We start from the raw sequence: 14759 nt of genomic DNA on the forward strand, positions 1-14759 counted from the left end.
TTTTGGACCTTAGAGTCATAGGTATACACTGAAATAACAGTCATGTAGGGAAATACAGTTTGTAGATTTCTTATAATATACAGATTTGTCCAGTGATTCTAACTGAACTTGAGACTAAGTTTGCATAACTTGCATACAGAAGGATCAAGAGAGAGAGATGTGGAAGGGAAAGCAAATGTATAATGCATATGCAGCAGTTCAATGCACAAAAGGAATCTGATGAATACTTTATAAGCCTAATTTATAAGTGCACCCTGACTCCCTCAGTGTGCACTGTTTAAATTAAAAGTTTGTACATCCTGTATGGCATTCTCAGATTGTATCAACACCTCAGAGTGCTTTGTCTCATTCCTAGCAATGGAATGTGGGTTTGTTGCACATTTTGCAGAGTAAAATGAGCCCAAATACTAAGACACACAAAGAGGATATGGCTGTGAACTTCCAAAGTGTGTTGGCTCATTTCTTTCAATTCTTTTAATTGCTTAAAAATCTAATATAGATGGGAATTTTTGTCAGCTTATTTATAATGCTGCTGCTAAACACTTGATGAATAAGTTGCAGATCTCACACACAGCTCATGTAGGCCAAGACGGAGCAGTTGAGTTATGTGGATGTATGTGGATGTATGATAGTTTAGACTTCCACTGCCTTCTCAAGTAATTGTTCCTGCAAAGTAAGGGGAAGGATAGAGATGATTTCCTTTCTCTAAGAAGTGACAGGATGGACATCTATTGTCATAGAAGAGTGATACTTCCAAAAGCTTAGCTTTAGAACACCTCCACTAGGAATGGCTTGTTCTAAACTCAGAGCAAGTGAATTCTAAACTCCTCATCCAACAAAAAAAGCTTAAGTAGTGCCTGGAAACTTACAGGTACAAAGCCTTTAGCAGGCATGAGATTAAATTAATCAGTTACATTAATTTTCAGGTCAAAAAGAATTAACTATGTATTGAGAAGGATTCTTGTCTTCTCAAGCTGAATCATTAACTGCTGTCTTCCCAAATGCATAAAATGTACCAAGGTAAGTGTACACAGTATTATGCGCAAGTCTATAAATCTGCACATTTATCAAATGCCTGACTTTAGGTCCAGACACGTGATGAAGGAAAAAAGGACCATGAAAACTGCAGACTATCAGTGAAGGTAACTAGTGTGTTTACAAAAGCAAGAACCCCATCTGTCTTACTAACAAGACATTCTGTCAGCAAGAACTACCAACAGAAGTTATCCCTTGCATGCATTGAAGAACATATTTTCCCAGATCTTTTCCAACTGCAACATACTATTATAATTACTTTTAGATTTCATTTCTCTAAACTTCAGCATACCAGAAACTAACTTACTTTAGCTTTCCAGTCAAATTACTATTTAAAGTTTTCTTGCCTTTTTTTGCTATAAATTTTAAAAGTAAATTTTTATCCTAAGAAAATTTCAAACCCTGGTTATCTTTTTTTACGTTATTAAAACAGTTTCATAGATGGTTGTTTTACCCTGTTTTCCAGTGTCTGCATCTTCATCCAAATTTGGCAGTATAGCCTCTTTTCCAAGGAAACACTGAAGAATTAAATGCTTCATGGGCATGATACTACAAACTCAAGCTCATATTATTAAAATAAAGTATATTTGATTGTGAATCTGTATTATTTCAGTGATATAAATCAGCAATAACACTGACCTTTTTTTCTCTTTCTTCACTTTTAAAAAATAAAGAATATTGCAATAAATGAGGGTCCATTTACTTAGGAAATTTGATATCAGGAGCTGATACAATTATTTTAATCACTGAAACACTGTCTGGTAGTAGAAATTTAACTGAAGATTTAGGCAAATCTGGGTTATCCATCAGCAGGAAGGGTGAATCTAGTGATGGTGCCTCTAAAAGCAAAGTAATATCTGTAGGTAAAGGGAATAACAAACGAGGCAAATGTAACAGAGATTTGATGTCAAGTAAACACTGTGATTATGAGTACTAAAAGCCTCTAAATAGAGATACTTCACAGTAGTCTGTGGCCATGTTTTGTATAACACAGAAAATAAAATAAGCGCAGAGCAGTGAGGGGATAAAGCTCCTACAGAGCAAAGGTACAGCCTGGGTCTTCCCACCTGGGCAAACTAAGTCGTATGGTTCCCAATGCACAGATTCAGACCTCAGCTCTCTCAGCTTAGGGAGCTGCCAGCAATGAGGATCCTGTAACTTGTTTGGACCCGTGAATACTAAAGCTGCAAATTCAAGCACCTGAAAAACTGTAGATCTTAGAAGATCCACTAGAGAAGGTTATATTTTATGTTTCTGCTGGTGAGAGTAAACCCAATACTTTCTATTTCATCAATATGAGGAGAAAGATCCCTCAGCTGAATGTTTTTGAGTCCATAACCCTTTGGAAGAAGATGACATTTTCTATGGAAATCTGTGCTACAGTATTAAATTAAAATACATGAGGCAGATACATACTGAAGGACATAATATATGCATGATGGAATAAAAGAGAAATGTCACTGTAGCACAAAGAGGTTACTAGAGGTTATTCTCTTAAAATCTTTCAATCTGGGGGAGGTGGAGAGGGAGGCAACTTTTATATCAAAAGGTCATTTTGGTCTAGCAGTTTAGAGCTGTTCAGCTAGACAGTCTGTTTTTCTCTCTGTGTTTGTTCCATTCTTTGAAGTCAATGTCTTTAACACTCAAAACCATATGGAATGAAATGTTTGCTTTTGAATGTCAAATAATTGCTTTCCCCTCTCTAATTAAAAAAAATTGCTGAAGTAGGTTTATTATGAAAACATTCATGTATATAATTTGTGCATGTATACACAGAATCACTTAGGTTGGAAAAGACCCTTAAGATTATTGAGCAAACCCAGAAATGCCAAGTCCACCACTAAGTCATGTCCCTAAGTGCCACATGTCTTTGAAATACCTCCAGGGATGGTGATTCCACTACTGCCCTGGGCAGCCTGTTGCAGGGCTGGACAACCCTTTCGGTGAAGAAGTTTTTTCCAATATACAATCTAGAGCTCCCCTGGCTCAAATCAAGGTTGTTTCCTCTTGTGTTATCACTTATTATGTGGGACAAGAGACTGACTCCCACTTCAACATGACCTCCTTTCAGGTTGTTGCAGGGAGCAATAAGGTCTCCCCTGACCTTTCTTTTCTCCAGGCTAAAAAAAAACCCAGTTTCCTCAGCTGCTCCCTATAGGATTTGTACTCCAGACCCTTCCCCACCTCCACTGAACTTTACTGGACATGGTCCTGAGCCTCAATGTCTTTCTTGTAGTGAGGGGCCCAAAACTGAACACAGTACTCAAGGTGTGGCCTCAGCAATGCCAAGTACAAGGGGACGATGACTGCCTTGGTCCTGCTGGCCACCCTAATTTGATGCAGGCCAGGATGCCATTGACGTTCTTGTCCACCTGGGCACATGCTGGGTCATGTTCAGCCACTGCCAAACAGTACCCCCAGGTCCTTTTCCACTGAGCATCTTTCCAGCCATTCTTCCTCTGGCCTATAGAGCTGCATGGGGTTATTGTGATTCAGTGGCAGGACCTGGCTTTTGGCCTTGTTGAACCTCACGCAGTTGGCCTCAGCCCATTGACTCATCCTGTCCAGATCCCTCTATACTGCTTTCCTGCCCTCCAGAAGATCAACAAACATCCTGCCCAACTTGGTGTCATCTTGGTGTCTTGTCCAGATCATTGGTGAAGATGTTAGACAGGACCAGCCCCAGCACTGAGTCCTGGAGAGCATTCCCTATCGTTCTCTGAGCCTGACCATCCAGCCAGTTTTTTACTCAGCAAAAAGTATGCCTGCCTAAGCCACAGGCTGCCAGCTTCTCCAGCAGAATGCTCTGGGAAACAAATGCTTTACTAAAGTCTATGTAGACAACATCCACAGCCTTCCCCTCACCTATTAAGCAGGTCACCCTGTTGAAGAAGAAGATCAGGTTGGTCAAGCAGGACCTGCCTGTCTTAAACCCATATTTACTGGGCCTGATCCCCTGGTTATGTACATGCCATGTGATGACACTCAAGATCATCTCCTCCATGACCTTCCCTGGCACCAAGGTTAGGCCTTTTCTTCTCAGGATCCTCCTTTCAACCCTTATTGGAGGTTGGTGTCACATTTTTTAACCTCCAGTCAACTGATGTTGTAACTGCTAGATTTTGTTTAGCAGGCTGTAGCTTCCTGCGAGCTCAGTGAGATTGCTTAGGGCAATGCAACCCAGTCGCATCCCGTAGTCCATCTCGGACAATCCCGCGATCTTGCTCCAGCCAGCTATCAGCGTTAGAACCAGTGATGGCGAAGGAAGTGAGAAGGGTCTCCTATGAGGGCTTGAGAGAACTTTATTCACCCGGGATCCCCAGAGGCAGAAAGACCCCGTGGTCTGGGCATGGAGGGGTTTTGTCAGGGGCTCAGGGGCAGTCCCTGGGTGGGGTTGGGCTACAGGAACCATTGGGGAGAGCCCGAGGGAGTGGCCAAGGCTAAGGGCAGGGGAGAGCAGGAGGGGGAGCATGGCATCACAAAAGCAGTGGGTTAACAGGCTACCACAAACTGAGACCTCTCCGGTCAAGCAGGGCTCCTGGTAAATAATTGAAAGTGGCTCAGTGCCACTTCATCCAGCTTCCTCAGTACCTCAGGATGGATGGATCACATCCAGTCCCATAGACTTCTTGGGTTATGGGGGTTTCATTCATAACCCCATCCCCATCCATGTCTTCCAGCTCAGGGGCAGGGTAACTGAAGAATAATTGGTCTTACCATTAAAGATTGAGGCAAAGAAGGCATTAATTAACTCAAGCCTTTTCCTCATCCTTTGTTACTATGTTTTCCCCCACATCCAATAAAAGAGGGAGATTTTCTTTAGCCCTCCTTTTTTTTTTTTTTTTCTGATGCATTTATAGAAATGTTTTTTATTGCCTTTTATGCCAAAAGTGATATTAAGTTCTAGTTCAGCTTGGGCCATTTTAATTTTCTCCCTGCCTAACCTCTCAATATCCTTGTAGTCCTTCCAAGTTGCCTGCCTCTTCTTCTAAAGGTCATAAACTCCCATTTCTTTCTCTGAATACACACATAGTATTTATGTTGAATAATGAATTATTTATTTAATTTATGAATTATTAATTAATGTTATATTAACCTGACTAATTTGAATACAATACTGCGAATTTGAAAATGTTGAGAAACAGGAGTCTACATTCATCAAGATTTTATATATCATTATGGATGAGCTAGAAAAAATATTTTCCTCTTCTCAAAAACTATGGTATGATGTTCTAATGCATTTTAAAATTATATCTACTGTAATAGAAATAAAAAAGAGGTTTGGGAGGTTTTTGCTTTTAAGCAAAATAAGAAAATTATCCCTGGAGTCCTTGCTTTCCCTCCCTCTGGTCACACTTTTCAGTTTTTATTAGTATCCTATTAAAAGCAACAGCAAACGGATTAATATTTTCATAGTGCTTTTATGTTAGTGCTTGCATGAGATCACTATGGGGGTGTAGTAGTTTGGTCCAAAATGCTCATTACTGTTTACCTTCTGTGAGATAAGAATTAGGAGAAAAGCAAAGCAGGCACCAAAGTTGAAAGAATATAAAGAAGTTTATTAACAGACCTAAAATACGGAAAAAAAAAAGAAAAAACAATAAATAAAATCATACCACACCTTCAGAACACTTCTCCTCCCCCCACCTTTCTCCCTTCTCCCACTGACAACGTAAAAAGACAACCCTTGAGATGTTCAGTCTGTTTACCACTTCCATAATAACCTTGTTCAGTCCATTTAGGAAGAGGAGTCTCTCTTGTCCATGCATTATCACAGTGAGACAGCTGCCCGGGTTGGTTCTCTGCTTGCATGTCAGTCCCTTCCCCCGACTTGCGGCTTTTCCCACAACTGCTTTCAAGAGTCCACCCTTGAATTACTGGGGTACAATTTTAAGGTTGAGCCATTCAGAAACAAAAGTTCACCCATCTCTGGGAGCATTTCATCTCTAAGAACAGAGGTCTTTCTCCTTCCCTGGGAGCAAAGGGTCCTCCTCATCTTCATCTCTAGGACTATCTCTGGGAGCATCTCTAGGAACTGAGGTTTTCTCCTTTTCCGTTTGGAGCAAAAGTCCTCATCGCTTCCATCTCTCCCTGTTCAAACCTCTCATGAAATTACAGCTGCATCAGCAGCTGCCTATCTCAGCGCAGGTACTTTTGCTCACAAGTACAAGTTGAACGCTCCACCCCCCCATGCCTTCATGAAATTACAAGGGGTACTCTGATACATCATAGATTTACAACAGAATTTCAGCTTTAAGCATCTCCTCTTTCTCTTCCCTCAGGTTTTCAGCTCTTCACAGTACTAAAAAGGTTAATCTCACGTAGGCCTTGCAGCTGGAATGTGGCTTATCGCTGTTGCTCACATGATCTGTGCCGATACAGCAGGACAGCTTCAGCTGAATCTTGGCCGCGCTGGAGAGGGGGAGCCAGGCCCCTCCGGCTGCACATAGCGGGGCTGTGGGGGGGTTCCGTGGGTGGAACAGAGCCCATCGGCTCCAGGATGGCCGTGGCCCGGCCCCGGCCTGGCCTGAGCAGGGCCTGGGCCGGGCCCCATACGGGGCCCCGCAGCCACCTGTCCCAGAGCCAGAAATGAGACAGAGCTCTGCCCAGCCTTTGTCTATTCTTAAGTGTGCATCACAGAGGCGGTGAAAATTTTAAGTGGCTTAAAGAATTGTCCATATTCAAACTGGCCAGCTGATAGGTTCTGTCTGGTCACAGAGGAAGCTGTAAGCACCCCTTTGCATGCACATCATTTCCAGGACTATGTTTTGCTAACCCATGACCAGGGGTGACCCTTTCATTTACCTTTTTATTTCTTTCTCTGAACTGAAAAAAGTATGGTTTGTTTGGAAGTCAAAGCTGATGGTTACATTGCCACCTCTCTTCTCAGCATTCATGTGAAAAAGGGTGTTTCTGAAAATCCTGTTTAGAGAAAGAAACCCCACAAAACCCAAAACTATAAAAATTCATTGTCAAGGCATTTCCCGAGAGAGTATGTTTGACATATTATACCTTTCTGCCTTAGGAGATTTAAAGCTGGGTCACATTTGGAAAAGTGAGGTTGTAGTTTATAGTGAAAATTTCACAATACAGCCATGTGTCCCTATAGTCCTTAAAGAATGATGGCTGTCCTGATAGCTATCTTATAGTTTCTAAAAAATGATGAATTGCTTTTGAGATTTATACATGTGGTACTAAAAATGCATGAAATATTATGTCTGGCTGGTTTTTGTTAGAAAAGACCCCTTTACTTAGCAGACCTGGACACAATGTAAAATGATGTTGCAACTCAATGTTTTAATGGCATGAAAGATGGAAGCGTTTTTCAGCTAGGACCTAACAGCTCCTAAAGCTTGTTTTCACAAAGTATAAGGCAATGTAAAATTACTATGGTTTTCACATCCAAACTACTTTTTGACAGACAATTAAATACTTCCCTGAATTAAGTCTTAAATGAATGAAGTATTAATTGAAAACAACAACAACCATACAAAAAAAACCCAACCCAAAACCAACCCAAAAAACCTTCTAGTTTTGATTTCAACATTTTGAACAATACTGAATTCACTACATCAATTGGCAAGTTGTCCTAGCAACAAGATTTCATTCCAAACATGCACACTTTCTCATTTGAATTTATTTAGCTTGAAATTTAAGACTTCTCAGTTACAAAAACCCTGCTAAACTGAAGAGCTTCTGAAGATTTCCTTTCTCACAGAGGTGGCACCAGAAACAAACCTAGAGGCTACTCTCTGCTTCTACTTGGCATCCGTCTAAACAGGTGCACAAGACTTGTTCTCATACAAGAAGGGCACACAAGGGAGACCCTCAAGAACAGGTGCCTTTCTGTACACTAGGAGAGCTAACATGGCAAGTGCTTTCCAGACTGGGGACCAAGGATACATCTGCTGGAAATGGGGACATAGGCCATTCCCTTGGGTCCTGTCACTGGTCATCAGAGAGAAGAGATCAATGCTGCTCCTCTGCTTCCCCTCATGAGGAAGTTGTAGACTGCTACGATGGTGCGTTCCTAGTTCTGGCTCAAAAATTAACATGGCAAAAATTAACATGTCTAGACTGAGGATATTGTCTGGGTGTGTGATAAAAACTCTTGTGGGCAGCCTGGCTAAGCACAGCTGTGAAAAAGGTCCTCAGTGCTGACCTGTATTTATATATTCTTTGTAGCCAACCTTCACCCTGCTCAGGAAGAGTGGAACAGGCAGGATGAGTCCCTTGGCACTGCCTGTGTTTGCGTGAGGGCTCTGTGTGTCTGTCTGTGTTACCTGTGAAGCTGGCAGTTTACTGAACAATAATGTACTGAACAATGTATGTGCTGTGTATGTGAACTCTGTGGGCACGCTCACTACTGGTTAGAATAGGGGGCATGGAGATTCAGCTGCCTCCTGCCTGCAAGATTTGCCATCTCCAATCCAATATGTTTGCTTCTGCACCAGAAACTCATGTCCTGTGGACCCGTCTCATATGATCCTAAGTGTTTTCAGAGCTGTGGCTTACCAGGACAGTTTATTCTGTGTGAAAGGACTCTTTATGTTTAGGTGGAGCTTAAGTGACTCAAGTCACTTTTGTTACTGATTGATGCAAAATTCTCTCACTTTTGTCTTAAAAATACAGTCAATAAAATATAGAGCACATGCCCAGTGAGGGGTGGTCATACCCTGGAGGTGGGTAACTTTGGGATGGAGGTGTGCCTTGATATTATAATTAAGTTATAATGAACCAAGCTCATCAGAGGAGAGCGATTCCACCGCAGCTGCAGCTCACCAGCAGGACATCTCCCCCTCTCTGCCCTGGCTGACAGATGCTGGGCTGTTTCTCAGCTGCAAAGTACCATTGAATTCCCCTCCCTGCAAGGATTTCAACAGAGCCTGGCCACGGTGTCTCCACTCTGCTCCTCTCTCTGTTCCATCCCCCTTAGTGGGTGCTATGGACGCAGATTGCAGGTGTGAGGGATCATCGTGGAACAGATTTTGAACATGCCAACCATATTCCATCCAGGGATTAGTATTTTACCCTATAATTCCTGTACCATTATAACTTCTGTTAAGACACAAATAAAACTTCTCAATTTCCTCTAATTTTATCCCCAGTCCCATACTAGGAATTTAACTTTATTTCTAAGTCTGATTTTATTATGACAAGCTTATAACTAAATAGGTTATTCTATTTAGTCTTTTTTTATATATTGGCACAACATTAATTTTTGCTCCAGATGTTTCCTGAATGTCCTCCATGTTTCAATACTTTTGAAAATCAACCTTGACAGTGTAGAGAACTCCTCTGACACTTCTGTTATAATTATTTGATTCAAATTACATAGACATGCTGATGGTACATCCAAGGAAGAGGGAGAGTTTAAAATCCTTCAGAGTAATTTTTGTAATGGAAATTTTTTATCGTGAACTATGAAGGGACTATATTGTCTGGATATTTCCTAAAAGAGAACAGAGCTACTGAAGGAAACCTTTTACTTTGCCCAGTGATAATCATTGTGGATTCATTATATTTTATTTTATTCCACATTCAAACACAAAGAAGCCATGCCCCAAACAGAAAACTAACCACATATTTTCCTTGCCTATTTGCTACCCTGGAAGCTTTGGGTCTATGACTTAGGACAGTGTGTTGAAACAGCTTTGCCATGATGGGCACAGATGAGAGAATTCTCAGGAGGCCTCCTGATGCTCTACAGTCACATTAACTCACAGACAACACATAGCAGGAAAAGGCACAGAGATATTAATTTCACTAAGCAGCTGAAGGGTTGCTGTAGCGGGTTCAGTTTGTAACCGGGCAGAAACACCAATTTAGTGTAGTGGTTTGGTCCAAAATACTCATTACTGTTTATCTTCTGTGAAATAAGAATTAGAAGAAATGCAAAGCAGGCACCAAACTTGAAGGAATATAAAGAAGTTTATTAACAGACCTAAAATACGGAAAAAAAAAATCATACCACACCTTCAGAACACTTCTCCTCCCCCCACCTTTCTCCCTTCTCCCACTGACAACGTAAAAAGACAACCCTTGAGATGTTCAGTCTGTTTACCACTTCCATAATAACCTTGTTCAGTCCATTTAGGAAGAGGAGTCTCTCTTGTCCATGCATTATCACAGTGAGACAGCTGCCCGGGTTGGTTCTCTGCTTGCATGTCAGTCCCTTCCCCCGACTTGCGGCTTTTCCCACAACTGCTTTCAAGAGTCCACCCTTGAATTACTGGGGTACAATTTTAAGGTTGAGCCATTCAGAAACAAAAGTTCACCCATCTCTGGGAGCATTTCATCTCTAAGAACAGAGGTCTTTCTCCTTCCCTGGGAGCAAAGGGTCCTCCTCATCTTCATCTCTAGGACTATCTCTGGGAGCATCTCTAGGAACTGAGGTTTTCTCCTTTTCCATTTGGAGCAAAAGTCCTCATCGCTTCCATCTCTCCCTGTTCAAACCTCTCATGAAATTACAGCTGCATCAGCAGCTGCCTATCTCAGCGCAGGTGCTTTTGCTCACAAGTACAAGTTGAACGCTCCACCCCCCCATGCCTTCATGAAATTACAAGGGGTACTCTGATACATCATAGCTTTACAACAGAATTTCAGCTTTAAGCATCTCCTCTTTCTCTTCCCTCAGGTTTTCAGCTCTTCACAGTACTAAAAGCGTTAATCTCACCTAGGCCTTGCAGCTGGAATTTTGCTTATCGCTGTTGCTCACATGATCTCACATGATCTTTTGCTGGACAGCGGGGCAGCTTTAGCTGAATCTTGGCTGCACTGGAGAGGGAGAGCTGGGCTGCTCCGGCTGCCCACAGTAGGTCTTGGCGGGGGGGGGCGGTTCTGCAGGTGGAACAGGGCCTATTGGCCCCTGGATGGCTGTGGCCGGGCCCGGCCCCCATACGAGGCCCGCAGCCACCTGTCCCAGCGCCAGAAATGAGACAGAGCTGTGGGGGAGTTTCTCTATTCTTAAGTGTGGATCACAGAAGCGGTGAAAATTTTAAGTGGCTTAAAGAATTGTCCATATTCAAACTGGCCAGCTGATAGGTTCTGTCAGGTCACAGAGCAAGCTGTAAGCACCCCTTTGCAAGCACATCACTTCCAGGACTATGTTTTGCTAACCCATGACAGTTGCAAGTACATTTTACATTTTACTATGTCTTTACTTTTACGTGGTGATTGGTCATATTTACAGTGGAATAAAAGTGAAAAAGAAGAGGAATCAACAATCCAAACAAAATCCACTTGATGAGTATCTTAAACCTTCTCCATACACCCTAGACCTGATGTAGCCATTACTCCCATTCACAGTGCAGAAAGACAGCCCAAAAACATTGCTTACCCTGGCTTTATGTAGGAAAAGTGGTTTTTTTTCTCAGTCTGTAATACTTGTTTATAATTCTGAGATGCTAACTTCTTACTGTGCTGACCTGAGGGAGTACACTTAGTAATCCTGAGTTATTAACCTCCATATTTGAAGGGATAAAAGAGAAAGAGGGATAAAGAGAAAAATGGATAAAAGAGCGGTCTGTTCTCTTTGTAGAGAGAATGGACAGCTAGGGCTTTACGTGCATTCTATTTAAAATCCATTTCTTTGTTTGCTATTACAGGTTTAATTTATTTTCTCTTAATTTTAAATCTTAAACAGAATTTTTTCTTTGTAAAATGTACAGCCAAAATTGTAAAATTAAATAGGCAAAATACTACATTTTCCTAAACCTGACGTCTTCTTTTTGATGGTCATTAAGCTATGGGGCTGTAGTTATAATATTCCTGACACCAGTGGTCTTATAAAAAATAATTACAAACCTTTTACTTAAAATATAATATAATAATATTAAAGCAAATTTCCTTTAAAAAGCTGAAATGCATCACTGATAATTTTCCAATATTTCAAATGCTGTTTGCACTCTGGCTTGTAAGTTTTTAACTTATCTCACAGAATTATACTTTCTTGTTTGTGTTTTGTGATTAATTCCATCTGCAAAGCTCACGTCTGCTGGTTGTTTACGTCTGTAATCAGCTGTGCAATCAGACAACTAAAGGTGTTGAATAACTCAGCTAGTTTACATGCATTCCCAAAAAAAACCCTGCAAATATGGGGAGGGCGGGGTGGGGAAGTATCATCCTATCATTAGTGAACAACAATTGAAGACTTCTCAGCTCTGTTTTGGACTTTAGAAAGGGGTGAGACTTTGCAATAGTGATGATTCTTACTCCAAGAATTTTGAATACACAGACAGTTCTGCATTCCTGGTGCAAGTTGCTCTGGGCACTGAAGGTGGCTCCTGACACCAAAGGGGATCCAGTGAGGTCTGAATCGCCATCAGGCCACTCTGCAGCAATCACACCATCACTGATCATATGCACATTTTGCTCGTACTCATTGATACCTTTTTCCTATCTTTCCCTTGGGATAGCATGATCAATGTCAGTCCATGCAATGGGTTGGCTTTGCATTTCAGGAGTCCCAGTGAATTAGCCTTACTCTTCAACATCAAAAGTGATTTTTGTTCAAATCACTAGCTGTAACTGTCCAGCATGCTTGGCTGTAAACTGAGAAATCTGAGGATAAGATTCACTGTAAAATAAAGATCTAGGTTGTGTTCCTCCATAAAAATCCTTGATAAGGTGATAAGTGTTACCTTTTGACAAATAAATCTCAGGTAGTTTTTAATTTAATTAGTAGAATGCACATTTTCCCTCTTCACATTTGAAGTAGCCTGTGCTTTCCCTGGGAATCTTTTAGGTCAGAGTCCATTATCAAAGACAAGGACTCTGTCTAATTCATAAGTGAAAACAACAAAATGGGTACTCGGAATTCTTGGACTTTTTGGTTTTGAATAGATTATCTAAAATTTTATCAGACATTTCTTTAGATATTTTTAAAGAGAAAAGTTACTGAGAAAAACAGATAAGAACAACAAATTTTTGCTTTTTCTATGGGTACAAACCTCAGTTATTAAAATCATATCAATTTGGCAAGAACAGTTGAGGTGTTTTTGATTATCAAGGCAAGCCACATTAATTCAGCCATACATTTGAAGAGAGCATTTATCTTATTTCTTTTTATGTAAACCTAACAGAACTTAAAAAAACCATACCAAGAATGACATCTCAACTATGAAACCCAGCAGGGAAGATGGTATTTAATCACTAGGATTAGAGTCACATATGTGTTGATGGCTTCTTATCTGCAAAGATGAATTCATATGAACCATAGTGTTCAATCTTGTCAAACATATTGATCCATTGTTAGGAATTTAAATATCCTTTCATTTAACTTCAAGCATATGCTAAACCTAAATGTTTATACCTGGCAGGGGGAGGGGAACAGGAAAGTAACAGGGGAGAGAGAGAGATGAGCTAAAAGGAGATTGCCTGCCTATACTTGTGTGATGTATAGCCCATTTAACAGAGGATTTTATGGGCTGCAATTACCTGTGCCTCTCATGAGAGATATTTTTCCTTCATTTTAGCCATCCTAGTCAAACAAAAAATGTGTGTGGCACACTTTTAGTCTTATCATTGCCACCAAAACAGGTAGGAAGATGCTATCATAATTTGTTATAAATCATTCTAGTCTGCAGTATTTTTTAAAATTTTCTGTAGAATTTTTTACATCAATTAATTGCGGATGAAATTTGCCTAGCCTCACGCCGCAAAGCAGACTGGATATTTAGCTATAGAACAAATTCAGTTCACAGAACTATTAGAAGTTTTCCAGCAAAACACAACCCTCCTAAAGCCAGATGTTTTTCTAGTCTCTAATGGTAATTTGTCCGTATCAAGGTCATAGAAACAGCACATCTGAGAAAATCATTTTATTCTGTCCTGGTTCCAAACAAGACGGGGTAATTTTTGCAGTAGCCAGGAGGGGGCACAGCTGAGAGCCACCTCATGTCATTGCTGGGAGCAGGAGGAAGGGATTTTCTCTTCCTGGGAGAAGTGTTTCTTCCAGTCGAGAAAATGTGGCAGAGGGAGACATTTGATATTGTCTGTTATCAGGAAGTTTTCTGTGTAATTCTTTTTTTTATACCATTTTTTATTAATATTGTTGCTGTTACTGTTTGTTTTCTTGTCTTATTGCTGTTGCCAGTAAATTGATCTTATGTCAAAACATGGTCTTTACTTTTTGTGCCTCTAATTCTCCTCTCCCACCCTCTGCAGGAGAAGGGGAGGGGAAAAGTGGGGGGAGCAAGTGGCAGCATGGTTTTAGTGGGAGCACTAAATTGGAGAATACCATTCCTAAACCATGACCACTGGCATGTCTCTGAAATGACTATTTTGTTTGGCAGTTACTTAACTCTTATAACCAAACAAACACCAAAAATGAACCAAACAACAGCAACAAAAAAAACAAACAAACAAAAAAAAAAAAACCAAAAAAACAAACCAAAACCAAACCCCCCCACAAAACCACAAAATGAAACAAAACAACTAATACCTCTATGAAAAAGACATTTTAATAACAACCAACAAGGTCAATACTGTGGTAGTACCTTCAGATGGTTTAAGGGAAGGAAAAGTGTAAGAAAGGTTTGTAAATTAATTAATTAAGAATGTAGGATGTTGTGTAAAAATAACAGGCAGACCAGAACAAATAACTACAAGAGCTCACAAAGGATGGTCTCAAGTCACCTTTGTAAGAACACATCTCAAATACTCAGTATGCAATCCCTCCCGATAGGCTGTCCTAAGTGTGCAAGTTTTAGTATGCTCAATAT

This window comes from Corvus cornix, chromosome 1 (assembly GCF_000738735.6).
Source record: "Corvus cornix cornix isolate S_Up_H32 chromosome 1, ASM73873v5, whole genome shotgun sequence".
NCBI lineage: Eukaryota > Metazoa > Chordata > Aves > Passeriformes > Corvidae > Corvus > Corvus cornix.